Source organism: Haplochromis burtoni, unplaced genomic scaffold (genome assembly GCF_018398535.1).
Source record: "Haplochromis burtoni strain Fernald_Lab_line unplaced genomic scaffold, NCSU_Asbu1 Contig_36, whole genome shotgun sequence".
In the NCBI taxonomy this organism is placed as follows: Eukaryota; Metazoa; Chordata; class Actinopteri; order Cichliformes; family Cichlidae; genus Haplochromis; species Haplochromis burtoni.
In genome coordinates this window covers 2,219,773-2,246,545 of record NW_024582397.1, presented here as the reverse complement: position 1 = coordinate 2,246,545, position 26,773 = coordinate 2,219,773, and the positions used below count along the sequence as shown (strand labels likewise).

The window sequence follows — 26,773 nt, the reverse complement described above, 5'->3', positions numbered from 1 at the left end:
TTTTTATTTAAAAACCTTGATGTGTATAGTCATTATGGTCTACTTTATATTCCAAACAAGTCTATGATATGATTATGTAAACCGTTAACGTGTGGTTTTGTTATCGTCAGTTACAGGTTCTTTATTCTGTGTTTTTTGGGTAAGATTCAAAAGTGAGGCATTGCTCCTTAAAAGTTCATTCCTTTTGTGTTACTATCAAACTTTGGATCAAGGGGCCTCCTCTACAACCATAATAGCATATTGTTCATACAACACTGAAAAATACTAACTGATTGATATTTCATATCCTCTCATCGAAAATAATCCGCTGACCGGAGGTAGCGCTCTAAAATGATGATGTGTAAGGTAGTACACACAAAATATAATGGGCTTATCTTCTGACAATTCATAATGTACACTATCAGGAAAGCTCTCTAAACGATGTAAGTGCCAACAAGTAAAGCTGTAAAAAGGACCCTTAAACTACTTCTTCTCAAAAGATGTGATCTAAAAGCTGATAAGAGCTACAAGCAGCAGAATGGATCAATTGTGCAATAGGAAGAGCATTCACTCATGGGTACTGTTTAATTAATGATGGGAGATAGAGATAGGCTGTTAGCTCCATATTGTCAGTCAAACACGCACAGCAGAGGGTGGCAATATGAGCTAAGTAACTGATATGTGAAACAGAAGGCACTAATCTATACTCTCTAGTCTAGAACCATTAATGTTCTGTTGAGAGGATGGGGATGCTGCCACATGACACACAATTTTTTTTTGTTTTAAATGCAGAAAAACAAACATTATAATAAATAATAAATATATAGAAATAAAGTTCATTTATTAACGATATAATAAAGTCTTCAAAAAGTATAATTTTAGATTGTGAAAAGAGCATAAAAGAAGCAGTTGCACAGAAATGAACTGAGGACCCATGTTTAATTTTAAATAGAAGACACGTCCCACCAGACATAACTCAAACAAACGCTCTTTTCCACCAAAGGATTCGCCTGATCTTACTTTGAAGTTCAGTGAGGTAGTAAAGCCTATTGATCCGGGAAGTCTGCATGGATCTGAAGTCAATCATGATCATCAATAAACACTTGTCCTGTCAAACAGTCCCTTGACAAGGAGTCAAACATCACCTTCAGCTCTTTTCTTGGTTTGTTAAATAATTGGTTTTTCATTTTTGTTTTCAGATTCAGTATTAGTTTTACTATTGATATGGTTTTAAAATCTGGCATCAAAGGGTGTGGATCTGAGGGAAAAACCAGGCAACACTACATATCCTTGAACCTGCTTTATTGTCAGTTTGGTCTCTAAATATGACCTGAATTCACAAATGTAAATCCTGGAGTATAAAATAAGACTTAAAAAAATGTGACTGACTTCATAAACTCATCATGAATTTACTAACCTCACAGATCAAGAGAGCATTTTCTATCGACATCTACTAAGACTTCTTTATAGAAGAATCTCCACCTACTGGTCATTACAAAAAATGCAGCTTTAAGAGGCTCTACATTAGTTTTACTTTTCAGACCCTAAAGTTAACAGATAACAAATTTTCCTGTTTAAATGAATACAGCGGAACACCAGGTGTTTGATGAAGAAGGAAAAAATAAGCTTCAAGTTAATTTTGTATTTAAAACTTTAATCTGCGAAATTGGTGAAACATGCTAAGCCAAAGTTAGCCATTTGCTACATACAGTAGCTGTTTATTGCTTAATACGTTAACAAGGTGAATGTTAAAAATAACGATGAAAAAAACATTTTTGTCATATTTCACAATAGGCTAAAAATGGGGAGAAAATTCAGCAGCAAGACTCGACTGGAAATGTATATAAAAATTCGTTTTAATAAATTATCAGTGCCTTACACATGTGTTAATGGGGCTGTAGACGTGTATGTATTACGGTAATGAACAAAAAGGGGGGAAACCCAAGTCAGCATTATATGCGCACTCTTGAAAAGAGGGGGTATATTCAGCCATTTACAAAGCAGGTTTTTTCCACCCCCACTTAATCAACTTCAGCATCAAAGGGACCAGCAGATAGAAAAGCATATTCCGACCAAGATCTTTATACAGTGGCAGAAACCGATGCACTGATGCAATGCCACTCCTTATAACTATCTAAGGGCCACCTTTTTTTCCTCAGCACCAGGGAGATGGGATGCTGCGCTGCAGACAGAGCCTCAGCCGGCTGCAGCGGTGGAGGCTGACAGAGAAGAGACTAAACCAAAGCTACGTCCAGCACGACGCACGGCACATCCAGTAAGCTCCCCGAAGTCGAGGACGAGCTTTCACGCTTCTAGGGGGTAAAGAGCTCGAGACCGAAAGAAGTGTACCTGTTTCCTGCTGTTTGTGCTTAAGGATGTGCTGTTTGCGCTGACTAACCACATAGAGCGGCAGAGAGGAGGACCCGGACTTCACTGGATATAACCGCTGCCATTCCGTCGTTTGGGTCAGCTACCACAGCAGCTATCACCCGGAGACCGAGGACGACTTTTTTGTATTTCCGTGAGTATTTTAAAGTATTTCACTTTACTCGCATTTCTTTTATTTTTCCCATTGATTGTAGAGCTGGATCTGTAAGAGCGAACGCGGGTTGTCTAAAGAGAGACAAGTTCTGGAGATTACAACCTGGAGATATCCATGAAAAACATAAAAATAAATAAATAAATAAATAAATAAATAAATAAATAAATAAATGAAAACCTGTAAGGAGCTGAATAGTTTTGGGGGGTGCATTTTAGATTTCAGACTGTCCGCTTTGCTTACTTCCAACCACGCTGCTTCAATAACTTCTACCTTTTCCAAAAGAGTGACAGAGTCAAAATTAAGCATGTGGGCGATGGAGCTGTTTCAAGATGCACAAAACACACAACAAAGTGTCAAATTGAACCATTTCAGCTGCTCATCGCGCCTGGGGCTAGCTGAAATAATGACTTCAGTTTTGAAGTCAAATTAGCGGTGTCCTACAGTAAAGCTTCAGCAGTCTTAAAAAGAAAAAACAATGTGTAGATTTGAGCTCTAGCATCTCAAATGGGTCCATTAAATGTTCTGTGTAAGAAAAAGAGCTACACTGTGAGGGCAGGAGAAGATCTGTATTTTTGGAGGGAGGATTGCATTTTTAGGTTAGAATAGAACAGGAGGCTTCTAACACACCACTTACCACACAAGTAGACCCATAGGAATTATCCAATCAGAGATATGCAGATTTGCCAAACTCTAATTTTGCAGCTTGGCTGTGTTGAATGCAAAGTGTAATAGTATGGTCTAAGTGCACTGGTGACAGTTGGTTGTCCACTGTGGCTTTTAGGCTCACAGACTTGTGTTTGGTCTTATTGATGTGTTTGGATGGTGCACAGAAATGAAATGGCTATTATTAAGCAATTACTCAATTAGGATATGTTTTCTTTTCTTTTTTTTCCCCTTTAGAAGTTTGCGTGACTTTCTTCTCAATGACAGTAATTAGCCAAGCGGTGGCAGAAGGAATTAAGTCTGTCAAAGAAAAATGCACCCTTTCAAGGTCTTTCTGCTGTCAGTAACTCCCCTGCTGCTTGGGGTTTTCTTCATTTTTGCCACTCCGAGGCACTAAGAAACAGCATTGTAATAATTTAAGGTCACTAAGTATGTCAATACAATATTTAAGAGTCATAAAGTTTTAAATGATGAGCCTCTGGAACATTTTTTTTTTCTAAAAATATAGAAACTAGTTTTGTCTGCATCCTTCAGTGGTTCCCAGAAGCTGACATGTAGTAGCAGATGTTCAGATCTGCTTTGAAGGTGGTAGATGTTCATATGCAGCATGTATCTGTGAAGCTCAAGAAAAAGACAGACATTTTCCAACAGTAAAAAAACAAAAACAATAGTTCTTACTCCATAAATTGTAAAATTGTGAAATATATGGCATTCGCTTTATTGACACCCAGCGTGTTACATACGCAATGGTGTAAGTATAGTTTGTGTATGTGAGAGTGGGATATGCTGAAAGAAAAGTAGCCTTCTCTCTCTGATTTGCCTCATGAATTATTCTAAACTCTGTGGCCTATGTCACATACAATACACCGTGGCAGAGCTACACTGCTTGCAACATGGATGCAGTCAATATGGAGTTTTACTACAATGTCAAAAAATTCAGGCAAATTCAGCAAAACCATTTGTATCTTTGTTTTCTTACAACAGTGGCTTTCTGTTTTATTTTCCCCTGATTCCAACTGGTATATTTCACTCTCAGCATGAGGACAAGGCTCCACTTTAACAAACATGGAGCATTTATGACTCAAGGAAGCTTTCCATATTTCACCATGAAAAAAAAAGGTAAAAAACAGAAACCTCACCTAAATATAGGTCAAATTTAACACCAATAGCTAAATATCTTTGAATTATATCTCTAAAACTGTATAGCAGTGTTACAATCATATAACCCACATCACAGTGTGGCTCTATGGTTTTCTGTTAGTGTAATAGAGCATCCATTAAGACTTAATGATGGAAGTATAACTTGGAGGCATGCTTGGGATTTCAAATGTCCTATAATTTGCCTTAATATTATTATAGATGTATATCTATATTTCATAAGCCCTATGTGCTTAAATGATTGCCATATCAGTTCATTGTACAGCTGGGTTTAATTTCCTAAGATTATCTGAAAATGGCTCACCTCACCAAGAGATGTATAGTTCAAGTCACCAGATGCAGTAATCAAAAGGAGATTCACCTGCATATCAGGGGGAAAGGTGGAGGGAACGCACAGCTGTGCTTGTTTCACTTGGCATGAATTAGAGGTTACCCCTATCTTTATCATATGTAAATCAGTTATTTGCTTGCAGCGCATGCTTTAAAATGTTTGTAAATCCACATGGGGGCAGGTGTGAGATGAAATGCAAATTAGTAAATCGGCTAACCTTGATTGAAATGAAAGATGTCTTGATGTTACAGCTGCCCCATCCTCCTAAATTAAATGACTATTGACATGGGCCAACAGACACGCATTTAGGGTATGGCTAATTAAAAACGACAACTCTGGTGAAGGCCTTTGGGACACTTGGGGGAAAAAAAATGCATATCAGCAGTGACAAGAGAGAGGCTAGGGATAGAAACTGTCTCACCACCCAAGGGAATCATATTTTCACTGACAAATCTGCAACTAATAAAGTGAAAACGGACAAAAATGTTGTGCGGAGCACAAGTGGCGCTCAACATGTCCCTGTAGAGTGTTGTGAGCAAAGCTATTCAAAGGATAATATGGTATCACACTATATCCTGCTTTATTGTATAGAGCACTCTGAAGCTACTTCTATGGTGACAAAAGCGCAGTGAGGCAGTGATAGGAAATTGCTGAGCATCCTCAAATATATAAACAACATGTTTTTCACTGTCCAGAGGATGCAAGGGCTTAATTTTGTGCTCAAAACATAATCGTGACTAACAATGTAGGCCCTGGGAATATTCCATGCAGTGATTTGAGATGACATGCATTTGTTGGATTAAAGAAATTCCTTTTAAGAAGTGTTGGTAATCTTGACAGTGGCAAACTCCTCTTTGGCTGTCTTCCTATCTAGCACTTTGTTTGTAAGGCAGGCTGGTCTAGCACAGCCTGGAAGACAAACATCCCTCATGACCCATCTGACAACTTAATTTATATAATTGCTTAGAAGCATCTGTGTAAGAAAGACTGACTTTCAGCACCCTCATCCACTTGTCACTGTTATGAATGACTTGGATTTGATGTCCAATGAGTCAAACAGACAATCTTAAGTCGCACTGACATTGCAATGCTAAAGCGTGTGTGTGAACAAAATAAGTACTGTTAATTTGAGCGCAGTTTTGCATCCTTCAGCCTCGTATCTTCATCTCGTATGTACGTCGCTGCTTTGATCTGACTCGTGCGCTGCAGCCAGGAGGTTGTACAAAAACACCACGCACCATGACAATTGTGTGAGTTAGCAGTGTGTAATTAAAACAAGTGACGTGACTGCATCAACCTGGGGCTTTCCTTTCTTGATTTCTACTGCTTTCAGAATGGCTAAAATAACTTATTTTGGTTTGCTAATATGTCCCACAGCCTCAGGTTGGTTAATTATGCTGCCCTGGTATCATTTGTCTTTGGGCTGTCCTCAGTGTGTTTAATTTGAGCAAGTGATCTGAAGATACCTGCAGGCTTCCTCTGCGCCACAGCTTAAATATGTGCTTTTAAAGTGTTAAAGGTTATTAACTGAAACAAAGTAATGTGTTTATGAAGTAGTAGTTGAAATGAAAACAGGAACACACTTGTAATCAAAATATGGGTCTCTCATTAGTTGAAATGATAAATCTAGTTGATTATCGGGGTACAAGGCAAAACTTTTGACTTCATTGATGAAATCTGCACAGTAGCACCCTGTACTCAACATGTTACTTGCGTGCTGAAATAGGTGTAAGGAAGGACTTTGTCAGTGAAGCGAACACCAAGTATTTGCAGAGATGGTATGGAGAGAGTAGTGATGATGGTGGGGAATAGCCCGAGGATGGAGTGTTTTTCAGTAGGCAGCTCCTGATTTTATGTGACAGTAAAGGGCCTTATCTACCAGGGCCATGATGAAGCACAACACTCTTTGATTTTTTATCTTCCAAACGTCTAACAATCTCATGCTCTAGACAGATTAGTGAGATGAAGGTGTAAAAACTGGCTATGCAGTTTCATGGGAGTCAAATACAGGGTCTAAGGCTATATCTGCATCATGCTGATAGTACAAAATGAAAGATTAGCTGAATTTAGTGACACTTTTGACTTTCAGATGAAAGAAAGTAAAATGTGATTATATAAATAAATAAAACATTTAAAAAAATATATGTAACTGGTAAACGAGTTTGTGTTTGTCAGATTGGGAATGCATTCAAAAGTGTTATAACGACAGACAAAAAGGGGTTGCTTGCAAGCTATGTGTATAATCTTCAATAGAATTTGAGGCATAATAAGTTATTGTTACCTAAGATTCATAATTTTATTTGCATTCTTTTTTATACTGTTATATATTTAATTTTTGTTTCTCATTACCTCAAGCAGGGCATTGATACGCCAAATGATTCCTAGGAGGCAATTTTTTTATGCCTCACTTAAAATTCATTGGAGCTCACACCAGACTTTACAGCTCCATATCTACTCCTGTGGTATCTTAATAAGTCTTACCTCCAAAGACACGGAGAGCATGAGCAGTGTTTATAGAAATCAAAGGAACACTGAGAAACCAGTGATTTTAATGTAACATTTCACAAGTCCTGAGGCCGCGCCCATAAAAGTAATCCAGCGCCACCCCCATCAAAGTAGTTCCCTTCTACACCACTTGCACCTATTAAATGTGCGTGATGCTCTCAGTTATTGGAAAACTGCAACAGTCTCGGAACTTTTTAATCATGTCTGGAACATAATTAGGTCGAATTACCTTTCACATTTTAATCTTTAACCCTAGTGAAAATGTCTTTAGGCCCTGTTGCTTAACGGCTGTTTTCTAGCTCGTTATTGCATTAACGATTTTTATGTGCTGTGTTTTCTCTTGTAAAAGTTTGATTGGAAATGAGGAATCATCTTGAGAACAGTTTTGTTTGACTTGTGCTGTATTTTTATATGCATGTTTACACCATTGATTCTAATTGCAGGTTACTGTCAGCTCTTTCAGAGTGCAGACATATTCTTTCCAGAACAGTAACCTCAGTAGTTCTTGGACACATTTCAAGTAAAGTCCTTCGTAGCGTCTGCTCCTTCATGATGAACCTAATAGTAGGGATTTTTCCAAGGGAATGCTGTCCATTAAAAGAAGAGAGTGTTTTAGGGTCACCTTTCTTGCATCTTGCATGTTGAGTTGTTATATTCCACTCTCATGCCTCTTTCTCCCAAGAGATGAAATGTGTATGGAGGAATCTGTTGGAAAACAACTGAGAAGGCTGTTGTGCTTAGCTGTCTTGTGCAGTACCTCACCATTCGGTCTCCTGTGACAGCAACAGTGAATGTATTCTATTCTTATGAATGCATAAATTCTGAAGTATTGTTTTGTTAGGCTATGATATAATGGTACTCATATGAATGGGCAAGACCTGATCTTGGGTGATTTTCATTTTCTGTACCTAACTTTGAACTTATATAAACACGTTAGTTAAAGTCAATGATCTTGGGATTGTGTGATAAAGGAATTCAATTTAACACACTTCAGTATATAGTATCCATGGTGTTAAAAAAAGGCTTTTTTGTCAGACTTAATAAGAGTAAAATGTCTTCCAGATATTAGGATGATGTGAGGATTCATTAGGTGTTGGGATAAGACAGACCCACTGATGCATTTTACAGGAAATAAAAGAAAGGATGCTGTTCTGTGAAGCATCTATACAAAGCTGCTATTGTGTTGTGAATACTGATGTTTGGGTTTACACCATTTCTTGATATCAGCTGTCAGCTTGCTGTGAGAAGCATTGTAATGATACTGAAAAAAATACAAGCGAGATTAAATATTTTATTTTTTTCCTTTTTTGCATTTGGTTTCATTTTCATTTCTTTCCCGCATTTCACAGTAGCTATACCATTACTTCAATATGTGCAATTAATTTATATGGTTTATATTTTCATTTTCAAGTCAACGTTACCCATTCTTAATATCTCTTTAAATTGTAATGCTGTTATGCTCTTAATAAAACAATAAGATAGGCAACCTCTGAGCACTGGGTAAGAGGCTGCTGGATTGTTTCATTTTCCAGCAGTTTGTTGGAACAATGAATGCTGCAGTTAACATAATGGGAGATTGATGAGAGATGTAACAGAAAGGGGGGGCTACACAAAAATGAAAATGCCAAAAGTGCAGCCTGTGAAAATAAAACTGGCCAAACCTTTTTTGAAAAAGTTCCGAACATTCACTAAGCTGTACAACTCTACAATTATTGACTGTAATTCTCATTCTAGCACATCATAAGCAACTCCGATTGTTCGGCAACTGAAGGCTTGTAATTAATCAGCTACAGTACGTAGAACATCTGCTGTGCAGGAGAGAATCTCTGGTCTGAAACGCACACACTTAGATCTACAGTTTCTAGGTAATTGAATTAGTTTAGCTTCAAAGGGAAAACATTTATGGGATGGTTTCAAATGGTTTAAAGGGCCATTCTCTTTTTTTCCAAGTCTTATTCTACTTACCACAAACTGTTCTGTGGTAAACAGATTAATTTGTAATCAAGCCTCAGAGTGTCTAATCTAATTTTCTGCGTTACCTAAGCATATTTAAAAACATGCAGAGAGCCATTATAGTGAAGGAATTTTCAGCCTGTTTCTTTATCTCAAAGACAAGCCCGAGAAAGAGTCATTGCTTACTGTCGTTTGTTGGAAATCTTTTATTGCTCTTACAATTAGAGAGCACACAGTCTTCAATTCGAGCAACATTAAGTTCTAGTAGTATCTCCTTTGTTATTTTCTCACTCTGTGTGGGTGAGGAAAGGATGAACTTTCAACATGGAGTGGAGCACACACTGAAAACAGTTGGAGTGGTGAAATCAGAGCAGAGGAGAGAAAAGCAACTAGAATCACTGAAAAAAAAATTTTTTTTGCATTGTGCGAAAAAAAAAAAGAGTGCATATAAAATTGTTATTTTTTTCTTTTTCCTCATTTAATTTCTTTTTTGTATGTATGTGAATCTACTGTCTGTCTTAGTGATCAGAAGATGTTGTAGTAATAAAATCTGGATTTAGCACTTCAAAACAGCAGCTTGAATTTGATTTGGATGTGTCTGCTGCTTATTACTATTGTCTCAGTGGATCATGTTTCTTGTACTATTTCATTTTTTTCTATTATCTGATAAAAGGAAACATAAATATATGTTAACAATGACCATTTAAAGGGAATATGTACTATATTAAAATATAGTATATGTGAGCAGAGTAATGCAGCAGTCAGATTATTCACCATTCATGTATATTTTAAGACCACTAGCCTTAGCCTTAAAACATTGTGAGCCCAAGATACCTTTGTCAGCAGACAGGTGTTCTCTGTGTTTGACAAAAGTTAAAAACAGACTGCAAAAAGTAAAAGTAAGTGCATTAGGGCGACAGGCACCGTGCACCCTGGACAGGTCTGCAAAAGTCCATACATGGAAAATTTGTGCAAGTTACCTTCTGCAGACTCTCTTGGTTGTGAATGAGCTGACTAAAGTTTTTCTTTCTATTGCAAGTGCAACAGAACAGTTTTTTAACTACACTTGGAGCTGGATATATTTCTCAGGGATTGCGAGACTTACGTTTGTTTCACTTTTCCACTTGGTAAGTAACCAAGAGGACTTAAAGCAACTTAAATGTTACACAATGATACCTCTGAAATAAGATCCTGTAAATGACAAGTAAAATGTATATTTAAACCAAGTTCTGCAACAGCTAAAAGGTATAGTGAACTTTTAATTGTAAAAGTTGTAATGTAATGCAATGAATGTAAAGTGCCCAGGAGGTTACATCTAAATGAACAGGTTTTCTTTATATATATATATACTGGCTCAATCAATCACATAGTAGATAAACCATACTAAGCTGAATTCTCCTATACAATAGTTCATGACTGGTTTACAGTCAGGTAAAGCCCTTTACACAACAGACGTGTAAAATCAGTGGAAATCAGACTCACCTATGCCTAATGCAGCTGTTCATAGCGGCGGCATAATTTGGCTGGACAAATATGAAGCATTTGTTTTTTCAAACCATATTCAATTTTTCAGATCCGAATAAAGAGATCTGACAACTGCATTTGGCAATCATCTTTCTGCTGTTTTACCTCAGAAACACAGCTGGATGCAGCTCTGTGTCAATCGACTCTCTAAAATTATTTCTCTGCAAATCACATGTGGTCCCAGCTGTCCCAAGAAGAGCTCAAACTTCCCCACTGACATTCTGAAAAATGTATGAAAGCGTCCACGATACAGCTTCAACTACATGATCAAACCATACAATTCTGCCTGTTGCTGCCTTCCCCTGAGAACTGAGTCTTGTTGACTTGATTTTTTTCCACTGTGCATTTTTTAATATGAATTTTCTGCAAAAATGCAATCATTTGATGTCTTATATGCGTTACATGATGAGTTTGGATTCTAAAATTTGGGAAATTTGTGCAGTTTTTTTCATAATGAACTTGGTTTGTAATGGTATTCAAATACAAAATAGGACGGAATAATTAGGACTGAAAAATGAAGCCCACCAAAATACCAGTTTATTAAAAGCATTGCCTCATTTTGAATTTAACATGTCTTTAATAAGTTGGGACCAGGACAGCAGAAGGCTGGAGAAGTAAATGGTTAATATAAGAAGCTTTTACTGCATTTTTGCTATTTACTAAGTTAATTGACAACCGGTGAGTAACACGACTGGACATAAAAAGAGAATCTTAAAGCTGTCTTCCCCAGGTCAAAGCTCATTAACTGGATTGAGACAAAGTGAAAAACTGTTTTTTGGACAGACAAATTGAATTTTTGGTTTGGAAAACATTAACACTACATTCTCTGGACTAAGGAGGAGAGGAACCATCCCACTAACCATCAGCATGGTTTTGTAAAAACTGCATCTCTGATGATATGGGGGTGCATCAGTGCCTATGGAATTAGCAGCTTGCACAGTGGTGAAAGATATATATGTGATTTAGAGCAACATATACTCCCATCTTGATCTGTTTCAGGGAAACCCTGCACAGCAAAATCTCCAGTGTTAAATTAACACTGGAGATTTTGCTGTGTGGCATATTCCAATAAGACATTGCTTTTTAAACAGCATGGCTTTGTAATAGAAAAGTCTGGGTGCTGAACTGGCCTGTCTGTAGTCCAGATCTTTCATCAACTGAACACATTTAATTCAGGACTGTTGATCAGCTAGAATCGATCCTATATCAGACAAAAATGAGATAACATTTCTCTTCCGGTAGTCCAACATCCGGTTTCCTCAGTTCCCAGATGTTTACCAACCGTTGGTAAAAGAAGAGGTAATGCTACACAGTGGTAAATGTGGCCTTGTCCCAACTAAAAACATATTGAATGTTTAAACTCAGACATTGTACTATTTCACAAAAAATATGAGCTCATATTGAATTGAATTGAATTCAATAACATGTCTCAGAAAAGTTAGCGGCGGTGACAGAGGTATGCTATGAAGATATGAAGCTCCCAGTGCATTATTTCTGCTGGTGTTAATGCCAGAGGAGGCAGTTATTGAGTCAGCAGAGTGCTGATGACTTTTGTACAGTAGGAACCTCGGTAGGCTCTTTAGAATAACTCAGACTTTCACAAGTCTTTGGAAAACGAGACTGTGTGGTTAGATGCTTGATTTTATACATCTTTAGCAATGTGTTTGAAAAAAACAAGAATTCTGATGTTACGACGTGTGGTCCGATACTGTTGTCCATATAGAGAATAAAAGAAAAAAAATTCCAAGTGGTTAAATTCATTGTTTACATATGAACACATAACTCCAATTTTAGCCAAATTACATTGGCTCCCTGTTAAATATCGCATAGATTTGAAAATTCTTTTGTTCACTTTTAAAATTCTGAATAATTTAGCACCCAGCTATCTTTCTGAACTACTCCACTTATACAATCCTAACAGAGCACTAGGGATGGGGATCGTTTAGGTTTTATCCGATACCAGTACCAAACCGGTACTTTTGAAACTGTGCCGGTGCTTAAATGGTGCTCGAACCGGTGCTTAAAGAATGGAGAACAAAAACTTTGTCATGTTTAGCTGTTTTTTTGTAAAAAGATAACAATGTTAGCCTTTTCTGCAACTATAGGGGATTTATGGCATCACTCTTGGCTGGAAGCAGTGCTTAAACAATGGGGGAAAAAAACACAAACTCTGTCCAAAAACCTCTCATGTTTACCCGTTTTCCACTTTTTCTTTGGTCATTTTAGCCTTTTTGGCCAGGGTGAAAGGAGTATCTGCCATCAAACACGAAGACGGCCGCATGTAACTATGACGGTGTTTGGTAGTTCACCTTACATGCATTAATTTAATAACGTGGTTAGCCTACTCAACGTAAATTACACACGAACAACATTAAGCTACTCACGCAGAGAAGAACGGCTGCTGCTGCCATCATCATCCTCATCATTTCTGCTACATTGGCAGGGCTAGGGGCCAGGACTCTGGGGTATGTTGCTAACTCCGGGTCAGATAACAGGCAACCCACCCGCAGTAGATGTGCCCGGTGTGAGGTCTCGCAGCAAGCTATCAAATACGGCGCATTTCTCGGCTTTTAACAAAATGCTATACGTCGCCAGGTGTTTCATCAGATTCGAGGTGTTACCTCCTTTGACAGTATCACAGTATCACCTTAAAGCACTTGTTGCAGGCTGCTGAGTTTGCATCTTTTGCTGTGAAGTACAGCCAGACTTTTGACCGCTTCACCCTGGGCATTTTTAATCTGTAGCTCTGCTCTAAAAGAACGTACGTACCTGGTCCCGCCTACTACGCTCGCAAAGGTAAAATGATTGGCTGGAATCCAAAGTGTATGGCATCTCAGGGAAAAAAAGAGCACCGAAATAAAGCACCGAAATGTGCGCTGCTTTTTGGTCTGGTTACTATCGTTTATATCAGAACCGGTGCCATAATGGCACTGGATACTGGTACCCATCCCTACAGAACTCTTAAATCGTCCAATCACATGCTCCTAGCACAACCTAGGTCTCGATTGAAGTCGAGAGGTGACCGGGCCTTTGCAACCGTGGCACCTAGGCTCTGGAATAAACTCCCTGTTCATATTCGTACTGCCGAGTCTATCCAGTCTTTTAAATCACGTCTTAAAACGTATCTTTTTACTTTGGCTTTTGATTCTAACCAGTTGGCTGTTCTAGCTTGTTGTGTTGTTACCTATTGTTTGTTGTCCTGTTTTATTGTTTGTTTTAATGGTCTCGTGCTTTTACTGACTGTGAAGCACTATGGTTAACATTGTTGTTTTAATATGTGCTATATAAATAAATAAATTTTGATTTGATAATTTATTATCTGGAAGTAGGGTGTGTGTGCACGCGTGTGTGGCCATTTCTTATTTAGATTTACTGACTGTTCCATATACTTGTGAAAAGCCTTGTGTTTTCAAAGTAGCCAAGACAAAGGCTGAAATGCTTTAATCATGTTGATTATTGTTCATGGTCATCTTACAACATCAGCCTCGGGTTTTCCTACAATACAAATCTATTTTTGAACCACAGTTTCACTGGTGCAACATAATCAAATTTGCATGAACTATTATCTGTAATTTGTTCATTGCGATTAGTGATCCCACTTTAAAAAAAATTAGAAATAGAAATTTAGTTGCTTATATGAACTAGTATATAGCATCACTGTGTTCTCCATAGTAAAAATGAAAGCACTTTATCACTTTAGGATCTGGACTGTTGAGATCAGATTCAAATAAATTGAGGCTTAATTAGGTGTATATATCATTGCCATAAATATTACCATGGGACTGCACTGAGAACTGCACTGGGAATGAATGATGAAGAAATACGTGGCTATGTTTCAGTAGCTGTTGTTTTTAATTTTTAAGTCACGAATCTTCGAAATTGACCACACATTAAAAAATAGTTATTCCTAATCAGACTGTTAATGCAGATTTCTTTTAAAAGCATCTTTACTACCAGCTTCCATTCTGTGGACCACACTATAGTTACCATAGCAACTTGTGCCCCTTGATTTGAGCGAGGAAAATCAGGTCACATTATTGCTATGTTGGAAGCGACCTTTACTTCACATTACAGATCTAATATTTGGATTCCTCTTTCCTGCCCACCATTCACTTTGCATCTCTGCTTAATTGTCTGCATTCAGTGAGAAATCAACATAATCCCAAACATGAATTTTAATCTTGATTAAATGCATTTTGGCTAAATTGCAGAGATTGTACCATCAAAGCAAGATTTTTTAAAATAAAAGCTCATCTTAGCATCTCCTTTATTTTTCTTTTTGTCTTTTAGCAGATAAATCCATTTACACCACTTCTGTTTCAGAGCACCTCTTTTAATTATCTGTGTACCAACAAAGAATTTACAACAAAATGCCTTTGCTTTGTATATTTCTTCTCATACATCTATTAAGAGCTACTAATTTATAGAATAAAACATCATTAACACATTAGTTTAGTTGGTTTTATTCAAATGTACCCTGTTACTTTGTTCTTAGCAATACAAGTGGATGCGTTAATTGTGCAGACCTGAGCTCTAGAGATCCAACAATTAGTTTTGAGACAGTCTCCTTCTGTGCCAGATCACATACTCATTAACTCTCAATTTTCAGTAGAGCTCATTTAAAGCATAATTGTGTGACACATGGAAACTGTGGTTCTGCCAGGGAAAATTTAAAGTACAAAGTTTCAGGTCCTCAAAACTGGTGTGTATGTGTGCATTTGTTTGTGTATTTGTGTGTTTATGAAGCAGTCTTGCCCAACTGTATGATACTGCAAAACCGTGTGCAGAGGGTAAACAAATGTAAATGTGGCAATGTTTCCCTCACTATTTACACACACACACACATATATATCCACACACAACCTATTTTTAACAAAGCTGTTAAAACAAGTTGTTTCTGTCCAAAAAGCAGAACAAAAGAGGGATATTCGAGAGGAATATTTCTGGGTGCTGGATTGTTTAGTGCCAGCCAGCCAGTGCATGCAAAGCTGTATTTTTATCGGTGTTTTAAGGTTAGAAGAACGGATTAATTTACATATATTTTCTGATGAAAAAGTAAATATAACCAGATGCTTTAAGAGATTATGCCCTTTGGTATACGTTGGTATTTCACTAGAAATGTGTTTAATTTATGGTGAGAGAAAGTATTTTAATTAGAGCAGTTAAACAACTGTAAAATGTAATTTATACCAAGCAGTGTATAATCTGCAGATCTGCAGTGCTTAGCATTTTATTGAGCATGGAATGATATGCCCCACAACCCATTTCACATCCAGGAGAGGTGTGACCTCTATGCTCCCCCCCAAATCTGCTGGTGGACACTTGTAATGAAACAGAACCAGTGAGCTTTTTCTTTACTACTTTCCACACTTTGATCAAATATTTCTAGTTATTCATTTGATACAAATACACATGAACTTGAAAATTAATTGGACATATTTTTTGTTCAAGACGTTTTAAAAGTTTTTAGAGTTCAGCTGTCTCCTTGATTGTCTCGAATCAGCAACTCTAAACAAATGAAAGCAGTAATTATAGTTTGGGGTGAGTGACATAACCTCAAAATTATATCATGCTATTTCAAGGAAATTTGCCAACATGTTATCAGTAATTGCAGCTTCCAGGCAGCAGCATTTATTAGTGCAAATATAATGAAGGACAATATTCTTGCATTTTTTTTAGTAATGTGCTTTGCAGGAGGTTGTTGAAGTAGCTCCATTTTTACTAAATCATAATGAGAGGCTACCATGGTGCTCTCACTGTCAGATGTGCCTAGACCTGACTGATTATCATGTGTGCTAGGGAACATAAACACATGGTAGCACTATATTATTGATATTGTAATATTACACTTAAATTTAAAGAAATATACCAGTAGGATTGCAGATGATATGATATGGCACAGCGCTAATTAAAATATTCAGGGCTAAAATGAGTCCTTGACACTATTTCAATATGACCTTTGTTATACTGTCATCTAGATGGATGGTAGAGCTGGAATACATAGATAAGACACTAGATTTCCAACATTCATTAGAGTTGGTGCATTTTACATTAAAATAGTAACTTTTTCAACTAATATATGTAGTTGACCACTCATTTTACATTCATCAGGAAATTTTGTGAAGATCCGTTGATGGGTGTCTGTGCTGTTTATTCTAAAATGTGTTGACTTTGCAGTTTGATTTGGATTTAAAACTCCTTTTGGGAATGCTTTTTTAAAAAAAACTGGAGATCAAAATGCTGTTAGAGCCATTTACTCATTCTTCTTTTCTTTTTTCTTTTTTTTTCCTCTCTCTTCCCCCCCTTCTCACCATCTCTTCTCCCCTTTGGTTTTCTTTCTTTCTCATCCCCCTCTTTTCTTCTCATTCATTCCCCCTGTCCTATTTATTAAAAAAAAAAAATGACAAGGATGAACTGAAGCTCTGCCATCACGTAATGTCGCATACTGCTGTTTCTGATGTCATTTAAAAAAAAAAAAAAAGAGCCATTTACTCATGAAATACATCCTTTACAAGGTTAGACACTATTGATGTTTTTTTTTTAATATAATCATTCACACTAACCTCAGCCAAAAAGAAAATCTTTACATTTATTTTTCAATTGCTTTACTTTCTTAATAGAAGGCCTGAGAAGGCACCACACTGACTGAATTCACAAAGAAAACTTGCATGTTTTTGTATTTTGTTGTTCACCTCGCTGCTAAAAACACAGTGTGAACTAAAGCAAGACTTTTATCAGTATAAGTTACTAGCATGAAAGCAAAAAGATAAACAGGAAAACAGGCTCTCTTTATCTTACTGAACCTTATAAATATGACATGTTCAAAGATCCCTTGAGAAATGTGCACCACTCAGAGAAGTGGGAGACAGGGGAATACATTTCAAATGGCCTAGTATGCGCAGAGAGTATATCTTTTTGGAAAATTGAGTTGAAAATCATTAACATGACAAATTTGTCAAGTCTTACAGTTTAACGATGAAGGGTTTACCCGGCCACTATAACAGTTCTTTCTGAAGCAACAGTCTTATTTGAAGGAAATTAACATATTTATGACTCAGCTTTCATTTTGATGGGGGGAATAAAGGTTTTCACCAGGATGAAGATGACCTTTTTTATATAGCAAGGAATAATCTAGCCTACATTAGTTGGTGGACATAACTTAATATGTTTTAGTTGTTGCTACATAAGTAAAAATATATCTTGAAGACAGCTCTTTGTTTACTTTGCCTTTTACTTTGTATTTTTTTTTCTCAATTTGTTTATTTATGAGTCAAAATGGCTAACAGGACCAGAAGGGTAATATGGTACATTAGCAACTTTAATGGTCAGGTTTTGCCTAAAACCCTGGCGCTTTGATTGAGGGATGTTCACTTAAGACTGGTCTCCCACTGGGCTTGTAATACACTGGCAGAAAACCCACATAACTATTCTTTGTAATGAACTAAATGAGGTGGTTCAGGCCTATGCAGAACAGCAAAAAGAAATCACCAGGTGCTATTTTGATCCAGTCAGCCAGATTAGAGTTGGCTTGATTAGACTCAGGTGTTGGCATTCAGGCTATTGCTGGAGGTTAACACATCATTCACAACATTAAAGGTATTCTGGTGTCCTTACCATTATCACTCTACTCTTGTTTTGCAGTATTACAGATGGAAAATTCATAAAATAGTCTGCCAAGCACAAAATGATAAAAACTTTCCACTTTTAGCTGTTGAATTGGAAACAATCTGCTTGTTTTAAAGTCTGAACACAAATGTATTTAGAAATGGTGCCTGCTTTAAAGAGGAGATGTCATGAATATGACAATATTTAAATGGTTGTTAACATGCATGTGTCCTTATATATGTTCATGAAGTAAAACTCAGAGTTTCTGTGTGAACCTTGGACAGAATTTTAATGTTTACATGTATTGTTCTTGCCTCTGGATCTCTCGGGGTCTTTTATCCAGACTGCTTTACGTGGAGCGCAACAGCTGGCCTTTTGCTTTGACTCAGTGATGTTCAGCCTGTAGCTGCCATGTTGATCTACCTGGGTCTACTGTCACCTGAGGCTCTCTTTGGCCCCATCTGTACTTGCAGATTTGAAGTTAAGGCAGTTCAACAGGGACTGATGGCTGGCCTTGCAGGACAAGCTTTACAGTAAAAAAAACCCCCCAAAACAGACAACCAGTCATGCTCAGATTCACAGCTGTGGCCAATTTAAAATCACCAGGGATCTTAACAAGCATGTCTTTGCACTGTGGGAGAGAGCAAGACTACCCGGGAAAATCCCACAGTCACAGGAAGAACATGCAAACTCAACACAGAAAGGCCCCAGCCAGCAGGTTGCTTTGAAGCATAACCTTGTTGCTGTGGGGTGACAGTACTTACCACTACACTACTTTGCTTATTATGAATACCCATGTTAAATAATCCAGATCAGAAATTCTGATTAGTATTTTTGCCTTACTTGGCAGGCTTCTTGATGCTATGTGCTTCCTTGCAAATATCTGCTGAAGGTCAGTTTAATCTCTAGATGGGCTCTGTAGTAACTCCAACATTAAAATAACATTGAAAACAATGATTATCTGCCACAATACAATATAGGAATAATATGTGATTGTACTGGTTGTATTGCATTAAGTTTATACTTTATACTTTGTCAAATATATTTTCCTTAAACTTAAACTTTTTTTAAAAAAAAAATATGTAGAATACATTGTCAGTCTTCTCCTAAAAAAACCGAAATGGTATTCTTTGCTTTCTGTGTATCCCAGCAGCTGCAGAGACGATAACCACTTGCAGCTTACTGCTTTCTCAGTCCAAAAACAGACATTTGAACAGCCTCAGTATGCATCTTTGCTCTGATTTTAAAACAATGGTGGATTTTAACATTCAGTGCATTCATTTCATGATGATGTAAGTTTGTGGAATGTATCACATTTTTACTGTAAGGATTATTTGCATAGTTATCACCAGACTGCCAAATTCTAAAAAAAAAAAAAAAAAAAAAAAAGCTACTTACTTAATAGGAAGGCAATGTCACAATGAAAAATGTCTGTATGGTTGATGCCTCTCTTATCCCATGTTCCAACTCATCTTAGCTTGGCCTGAATTCTTTTACATATCTTCATATATGTGTGCCACGTTGCTCATTTGGCTTAAAAGTGTCAGTATGTTCTCAGATTCAGTCTTCTCTAAGGACATATAAGTATTTCAGGCACACACTTAATTCTCCCTTTTTCATCACAACAGCCAGGCAGCACATGTAATTTTAACACTGTGAAAGGAGGTAGCTCCATTCAGGTGTGCACTATCTCATGGTGAAGACAATAATTGCCTGTGCTCCTCTTCCCTTTGGTAATTGTCTTTTGATTGAGGTCATCGGGACAATTAAAACCATTGAGGGGTGAATAGTGGCAGCCAGAGACTTTAGAAAGCAATGCTAGGTGGTAGAAAGGATGAACAAAATGTACAGAAGAGATAATTGTGTGTGGGAAGACCTAGTGAAGTCAGGATGAAACAGAATGACTTGGCGTGCTTTATCACAATCTATTAATTCTATGCCTTTTTCAAAAATCTGTTAGGGTAATAGGAGAGTGTTCATAGGAGTGCAGTTTTCCATTTTTAAGAAGTTATACGTCTGTTATGTAAAGTAGTCACTCAGATTTCAGATCAAGTGACAGAAAGCTGTTGCTTTTTTTATTAACAACAGACACTTCAGTGCCAAAGGCCAAGATAAAATGAACTCAAATCTGTTGAAGTCAATTTAACATGAAGTACCTCTTATCTTGATGTCACTCGGCAGTAATGGAAACATCTACTTTGTTTTTACAGTAGGATTTTAAAACGTCAGTTGAGTATATTAGAACATAAAACTTTACAAATTAGCAAAGCTTGAAGGTTTACCTATAGTTGAATACTTCCATTTCACTATGCATAATAATGCATTATGCACATGTGTTTTTTTAGAAGCAAAATATAAAGAAATAACAGTGAAGAGTTTTATATGTAATTAGTGTGTGTGTGTGTGTGTGTGTGTGTGTGTGTGTGTGTGTGTACACACACACATGCATATGTGTAAGTGTATTGTGTAGGTCTGAAAAATTAAATTTATTTTAAGAACAAATTAAGATATTTTTCTTTAATTATACAAAATTATAAAAACTGTTTTGATTAAAATTTTATTTTTTCCCCTCTGTGCTCATTTAAAATAAAACATTTTAAGTGGTGAGCCTTCAAGCATACTTTGCATTTTTATGTTGAATTAGGCTGGATGATAATTATTATTAGTTGTTGTTATTGTTATTATCATTATTGGTGGCTTTGAAAGCTGACATTTAAATAAAATAAAGTAAGTGCTTTGAGGCGTGATGAGGCGTTGTGATTTGGTGCTATATAAATAAAATTGAATTGATTAAAAAAATGTGTACAGAACAAATGCAGAGTGACATTTAAATGCTTCAATTTTACTTTTAGAAATGTGTTTTTTGTTTTAAAATAACATTTACATGTAACCTAAAAGGTAGACCTAGAGCTGGAGAGGTGGCTCAACTGCCATGATTCTTAGACATAAATTCATTTTAGTTAAATCTAGCTATTCTTTGTAATTGTGCATGAGAAGAAAGTGGGTAGAAATAATATTTTCGTATTTTGGTAGTCATGATTTCAAGACTACCAAAATACTGCATTAATCATGATTTCACATAAACCCGTGGTACCAGAAGAGGTAGCAGCTTATTGCGACTTTAGGGCATAGCATAAATATAAAACGGATTAGCAAAAATATTCGTAAATACCAACTTTTGATTTATGTAATTGTGCCAGTATGTTAACAGGGCAAATTACCACATCTTAACTGCAGTTGCTCGCAGCAGACATTATGATGTTGGGGAAAAAAAAAAAGGGGGGGGGGGGGACACCTGGTCATACTTCTGAATTAAGTGAAATAACAAGTGGTTTTGCAAGAAGATTGTGAACTATCATTGAAATCATTTCATTTGCATAGATTTCTGCTTGGATTTCCTCAAGACCACGAAATGAAAATAGAATTTTTAAAAAAAAGTAAATTACAGCTAGAAATATACATTATTACTCAGTGGAGAAAGCTTGGTAATGCGAGGATGTCATCTCTGATCTTTGGGAATGTTCATGAGCACTATTGTTCCATACACATTGTCTGTAGTTCTAATCAAAAACAACAGCACACTGATTAGGAACATTCATGTTGTTTTTGTTAAATTTACACCTTTCTCCATCAACGTGAGATTGAGTTGAAGCTGAGACTGATTAGAGTGGAAAAAATATGCCTTTCTTTAAAAGAAAAAAACAAAAAACCTACTTCCATTAATTCAATTTCAATTCAGTTTTATTTATACAGTGCCAGATCACAACAACAGTTGCCTCAAGGCGCTTTATATTGTAAGATAAACCCTACAATGTGTCACTCGATTAGAATTTGTAGTGACAGATTTTTTTCCTTCTAATTTTGCCCTGTATATAGTGGAATCTACAGCAAACAGTAGTGATTTTTTTTAAGTTGAAGATTTAAGATTAATAAACAAGGTTTACTGTCCAGAAATTACAGCTGTTTTTCTAGTCCCCCATTGGCAGAGGCTCAAACGTAAATGGACAGTTGTTTGAATTCAATGAAGAAGGTAAACTAATGAAACCTCTGGATGTTAGTGCCACATTTATACTTATTGGTAGCTGCTCCCTGGAACTCACAGTATAACGTACATAGAAATGTTGATGCAGTGATGGAGGCAAAGCAGGTCATCTCTTAATTGGAAGGTTGTTGGTTCGATCCCTGGCTGTTCCAGTCTGCATCCCATGTTTATACAAGATACTAACCCAAAGTTAGGTAACTCCTACAAAGCATAGAATAAAAAGTGTTTATATAACTGGGTGAATGAGGCACGTTGTATAAGCATTGTGTGTACTCAGGTAGAGCTGAAAAGCACTATATTAGAACCCGATTTACCATTGTAACGTTGGACCCAAGAAACATACGCTGGAGCGAATATGATGACAGCCTCTGCTGTCACGTCCGCTTCCCCCCTCCGGCTGTCACTGCCAACATATAAAGAGACACAATCACTGTCAGATCCCAGCACACCTGTTCACCCCAGGAGCTCACTGCGTCACCCCATAATTTCAGTTACTGAAGACAAAACTGAAGGCAAAAAGACCCACAAACAAGCTGCAACTGCTGCTGGCTGCAGTGACGTGGCCTAGCAGAGCGTCTTTGGCCTAGCAGAGCAGCATTTGGTGATCTCCATGGGATCTAAACTTCAAGCAGTCATTGACTGCAAGGATTAAAATGCTTTTTTTTTTTTTTAATATAATGATTATTTATTTAATATTATATAAAATAAAATATGGAATTATTTTATGCGTTTAGTGTGTTATATTTCAAACTATCTTTGTCTAATCACTTTTAAACCTCTAAAAATGTCGGTCAGTGGAAAATAAATAGGTGTAACTCATAAACAGATAATGCAACCCTTTGGTTAAAAACCACATATTCTACCACTTTAAAACATATTAATGTTAGTCTCGTCCGTCCCCAGAATACACAATTGAAGTTTCACATATATTTTTAATATTGCAACAAATAATGATAATGTTAATTTTTCTGAAACATGACTGGTACTGGTTTGCATTTCCAACAGTTCATTTAAGGAAGAACAGCAAGGACCAGCCAAAAGGAACAGTGCAGCGCACGAGTAGATTACACAGGCCTGAATAAAAAAATAAGTGTTTATTCTAAATGTGACTGATTGTTTTGCTTTTAAAAGTAGCAAATTTCTCAACACGGTCGTTGTTTTAAACATGTGGATAAAGATTTTGTCAGTGTGTCAAAATCCAGATTTCAGCTGTACAGAGTAGCAGCTTGGCAAGTGGCTTGTGTGTTAGCAGTGTTTCCTATGGTTAATGGACTGTGGTAAAGTCCATATTTCATTGTGTTCACAGGATCAGAAAAGGAATATTTATATGACAACAGGTTTATTGTGAATTCGGCTGTATTAAAGAGAGAAGGAAAGAGCGGAGGAGAGACACAAACAGATGCAAATGAATAAAACAGAAACCCAGCTGAGTTTAGCAGCACTCAAGCACTTAGAATGACATGAAATGAGAGAAACACATACCCCATACTACTATTGCTTATAAACTGGACATTAACATTTTCAAAATTCATTGTTCTCCCTCAGCATTTGATTTCCATCAGACCTAAGAACACTGACGCTATCAGCTATGATTGGTAGCAAATTCCTATTCCTGTGTGGACATGGTTGTTTGAAGTATTCACTACACTTTCAGTTCTTAGACTGATGGAAAAACATGAAAGTGTTAATTTAAATTGAATTCTAATTTGAAGGCTAAATTTTGAGTATTTTCAGTATAGCTAAAAACTCATCTTTTTAAACTTGCTTTTGGTTGATTTATTTTTATGTTTTAGCTTCTGTGAAGCACTTTGAGTTTTATCTTGAAAGGTGATATATAAATAAAATTTTACTTATTTATTTGCTGTCACTTAACCCTTCTTTGATACACTGATTTTTTTTAAAAAAAATTAAAGGATTTGAGCATTTGGCTCGGGTCAGCGTCACTACCAGTGGTATGAGGTGATACAGCACCTGGACCCTACAGAGGTTGCACAGGTTTCCTTTTTCATCCAGGTTTCCTTTTGTTTGTTTATTTATTTGGGGCAGGGCCTTCAGTTACTTCAATTACAGCCTCAATTTAAAAATCATAGTGCTTTTTGCTACTATCAGCATCACATCTAACATGTGTTTTTACCACACGCTATTATACTCTGCTTAGCACTAATATAGGAAGACCTAAGCAATGAGGAGACTGAACACCTTTTAATGTCAGCTAACATTAGTTACCTACTTTAGTTTAAGGCTTGAATGTCATAAAAACCTCACAATGCAATGGAATTTTATTCCATTGGAACCTTTAAAGCTGAAAATCTAAAATGTAGTTATATCTGGATTGTTTGATTTAAAATCTACTGTAGTGGTGTACAGAGGCAAAAGTAGAAAGTAGTCTTATTCTTCAAATACTTACACACCTAACTGTATATTAACAAATTCAGTGTCAAATTCAGTTTTTGTTTTTTCTGATGCTGTCATGATGCACATCAAGACTTGAAACCTGATATCATGAAGTGACCTTTCTGGATTCATTATCATTCATTCATTATTTCAGCCTTTCTGGAGCCAAACCAGTGAGACTGAAATAATGAATGACAATGACAATGCGGGCTCGGATGATGGTATTTTTGCATAGTGTATCAAAATGAGTCTTATTTTAATGTAGCTCTATGATTCAGGGATTGTCCCCATGTCCCAGTGAAGGCATTGTGGATGCTGTTCATGTGTCAGGAGTAATGTTATGACTGTAGCAGCTCCAGGATTTGTCTGTAGATGACGTCGCCATTATAGTCTTTCTGTTCGTTTGTGAACAAGACGGTGATCAGATTTACTTGTTGATGATATTGGTCAGGATTGGCTGATAATAGATGTTATGGTATCAGCATTATAATTTGTATTTGTATCATAATGCAGGAAAAGAATGATAGTGGAGTGTCTATGTGACTGTGGTCTTGATAGTCTTCATCTTAAGTTGCTTACTATTGTAGTTCGTGCAGATACATTTTTAGCAATGTATTCCACAGTCACTCACAACATTAAAATCACAGACTGGTGAAGTGTACTATTCTTTTGACAAACCATAGATCTTCTTCTTAATACAATTTGTTGGGCTTCAGAGCTTTAATAGTAAAAACAGGAGATAAATCAAAATTTTACACGGGTGACTGTGACTCTTGTACAACAAAATCACCAAAAATATGAGTTAAAAATGTCTTTGCTGTGTTTGGCTCTATTTACTTTCAAAATTATCACTATCTGAGGCTTCACTGCTCACTTACCCAAGGCGTGGGGATTGCATGTTTGTTGGCGCGGAGGGGGCATGGTTCCTGTACCATCAGTGGAATGTCATTGGCTGATATCTTTGCTAAGCAGTAGGATACTGTAAAATTTAAAAAAAAAAAAATCTGCTAAAGTTGGCAACAGTGAGATGAGCTCAAGCATGACGGTCTCTGCTGTAAAAGAGAAGGATGTCAAGTGGACAAGGTGACCTAGTATCCATTTCAAAAATGCAGGAAAAAAAAATCTGATTCCCAGAATAAGCCCCAGAATTGAAAACAAAATACTTACCCAGTAAAAAAAGAACTAAAACCAAAACCACAAAAAAACTTAACATGAGCACTTAAGCAGCATCAAAAAGAACCCAATCCTTCTAACTGAGTCTCCATCAAGCAACCCACAAGCGCCCAAAGTTAAGCAGCATGCCCTCTGAAGACACCACAGGATGTCTGCTTGGGTCCTGTGTCCATGCTCTGCGTGATCAGATGGGTTATTGCAGGATATGAGGCACTTGCAAAATATTAGGCACCTGCCTAGTATTTTGTATGCCATAAATACTGTTAATGATCAATAGATTTTGTACCCTAACTGGTTCATACTGACACATTTAGGATTCACTGGTAAACATTCAAATACTGTCAACAATATGGGATCAAACATAGAAAGCCTTAAGCTTACTTTATCTAGCAAACACTAGATCCCCATTGTAAATTTGCACAATTCTTTAACTTAATAGTTTTTGCTCTAATTTGCTGTATATAATTATCAAGTTTAATGAGTTTTACATGTTTTTTTCCTCTCTTCATTAGTAGAACAGGTTTTGTTTTGTTTCACCAAGCTATTCTTTTTTTTTATTTTTTTTTTTATTCACACTCACAAAAAGGTTAGAATTGGCACATGTAGATGCACTGTTAAATGTTAAATGAGTCACTTATTACACTGCTTCGTGTACTACGTGAGGCAGCTGAAAAAAAAAAATCTTGAAAAATGTTGCTGTTATAATTTGGTGCATGTTCTATAGTAGTGTTTTGCATTAGATTAAGACTTCTGTATGAGTTTATGGTCCCGGTGGAGTTGTGAGTAATATATGCTTTAATAGCTGTCGATGTCGGGGTGCTCCGGTTATAATGAAATAATAATGAATGTAGTTGACATGGAGACTGTGAGATGTTTAATTGATACATTGGTTCACAGTCAGACG

General features: G+C 36.7%; 1 protein-coding gene across 4 annotated transcripts in view; it reads left to right on the top strand.

Annotated features, from left to right (window-relative positions):
- Window positions 1-1,936: 1,936 nt before the first annotated feature.
- Window positions 1,937-26,773, top strand: part of cntn5 (contactin 5) — a 116,616-nt gene continuing 91,779 nt past the window's right edge. For all 4 annotated transcript variants that reach the window (XM_042219692.1, XM_042219691.1, XM_042219690.1 and 1 more), the window contains exon 1: window positions 1,937-2,500. The gene's annotated coding sequence lies outside the window, so the exon portion shown is untranslated. The remainder of the gene's footprint in view (window positions 2,501-26,773) is intronic.